Source organism: Penaeus chinensis, chromosome 2, assembly GCF_019202785.1.
Source record: "Penaeus chinensis breed Huanghai No. 1 chromosome 2, ASM1920278v2, whole genome shotgun sequence".
Classification (NCBI taxonomy): domain Eukaryota; kingdom Metazoa; phylum Arthropoda; class Malacostraca; order Decapoda; family Penaeidae; genus Penaeus; species Penaeus chinensis.
Genome location: NC_061820.1, coordinates 33,551,851 through 33,554,350, shown reverse-complemented (window position 1 = coordinate 33,554,350; position 2,500 = coordinate 33,551,851).

Here is a 2,500-nt window from a genome sequence, read left to right as displayed (position 1 = left end):
AACATAATCATAATACTAATTTAATAATAATTTTGTCTTTTCACAGCAGCTACAGCAGGCTCTTGCTATCCTACTGCAACTCATACACACACACGGACGCACGCACGCACGCACTCACACACACACACACGTACAAGCACGCGCACACACACACACACACACACACACACACACACACACACACACACACACACACACACACACACACACACACACACATATATATATATATATATGGAGAGAGAGAGAAAGAGAGAGGAGAGATAGAAAGAGAGAGACAGACACTACTTGATACTTTTTCCCTGACACTCACTACATGTACTGAAGGTATTCCATTCTGCTTATTGATTATCAGGTGCGAATTTTATACCGAAATTGAATAGTATAGGGTAATGTTTACGCGCATTATAATGAGCGTTATGAGGCGTTTATTACGTTGCCGACTCTGTGCCTCCTGTCTACATTGCTATCTTCCGCTGTCGTACCTACAACAAACTCCTTAGCACAGCGGGAATAATGATACATGAATATAATGATAATGGTGGTGGTGATGATGATAATGATGATGATGATAAATAATAACAAAAATAATAGTAAGATAACCATTTCACCAACAAAATTATAACTAATGGTAATACAATGATGATGATTATGATGATAATAATAATTAATAATAATAATAATAATAATAATAATAATAATAATAATGATAATAATAATAATAATAATAATAATAATAACAATAATAAAGATAATTAAAACAATAAAGATGCTAATGATTATATCAATAAAAATGATAGCGATGATTATGAAATAGCAATGATAATAATAATGATAACGTAAAGGATAATAGTAACCAAACCAAAAGTAAATTCAGTAATAATAAGCCAACGAAACAGAATGAAAGAAAATAAAAACGAAACAAAAGCTTGATGAAATCTGCGTTTCTTCTTTTTTTTTTTTTCCTTCTTTTTTTTTTTTTTTAACAATAATCTTTTTTAACGTATATATACTTCGCTTATTGGGTCTTAAAGGATTAAGAATTTAAGAATACCGATATCCGAAATTAATAAATTTTCGTCGGATGGATCGTGAAAGGGGAAAAATAATAAAAATGAAAAATAAAACTTTCAGTGGAGAATTTAATAACGGTTATTAGAGTTTAAGATTTTTACGACAACTTAACGACCCGGGTTTAATAATTTCGCTCTTGGGTAAATGCCTGGACCCGATACATAGCAGCTTTCGGAGTTACTATTGCCTATGCACTTAAATAGGTTAGTGATGACTGATTACCTTGATTGGCGATGACTGATGATAGGTTGCTTGAGTAGTGATGACTGGTGACAAGTTGGTTGATTGGTGATGACTGCTGACAGGTTGGTTGAGTAGTGATGACTTGTAACAATTTGGTTGAGTAGTGATGACGGGTTGGTAGATTGGTGATGACTGTTGACAGGTTGGTGATGACTGATGAATGTTGGTTGACTGGTGTTGATAATCTTCTTGGTGATGACTGATGACAAGTTGGCTGAGTAGTGATGACTGATGACAGGTTGATTGCTGATGATGACAGGTTGGTTGATTGGTGATGACTGATGATAGCTTGAGTGGTGATGACTGATGACAGGTTGATTGGTGATGATTGACGACTGGTTGATTGGTGATGATTGATGGGTAACTAGCGCTGAGGAATACTTAGCGAAAACACTTGTGTAGGCATAAAAATAATACAAGAGTCCAATGAGAAAGGAAAATAACACGGAAGGGACACAGATCACGAAATTTGAACACTCACAAGGTCAGGCAGGAATCAACCAAGACAAGACTTTCGGTAAATTAAAAAAAATCCCAATATATTTTGATATATTCCTCTTCAAAGACATTTGTGTGATCCTAAATGGAAACTCGGGCCGGCATCTCGCGCCCTCCAGCCAATCACGTCGAACTTTCTCGCGCCCGCCAGCCAATCTGGCTCCCCGTTTAAGGTGTCACAAATATCTCTGAATATGAGCAAAGCGCTTAGGGTCTTCCTCCCAGCAGGTGCCGATCCTCAAGCTGAGAGGAAAGAAAACTAAATAATAATTTAGTTGTTTAGGTTAATAGCAACACAGGAGGATCCTCAAGCAGTGTTCCTCTAATTTCACTTGACCTTTCTGTAAATATGTCATACGCCTGTCCGAAAGAGATCATTCGTCTCCTATTCACAACCATAGAAAAATACTTAAATTTGTGAAGACACGAGCTCAGTAATCCCGGAGCGAAGCCATGCCCCAGACATGGCGCGAAAAAAAGGGAATATGCAGCTGAGTACCCCCGAAGACCAACCCGACAGTTAGACAAGCGAAAGTACCCCACGAATCACGAAAAAAAGAGGAAAATGTAACGACCATCCTCCTTTCAGTAGTTGTCACACTTTGAAGATGTCGCCGAAGAGAAAGAAGAAAATATGGGAAAAGATAGAAGAAAAACCGATAATGCCCAGCTGTACGTAAAACTG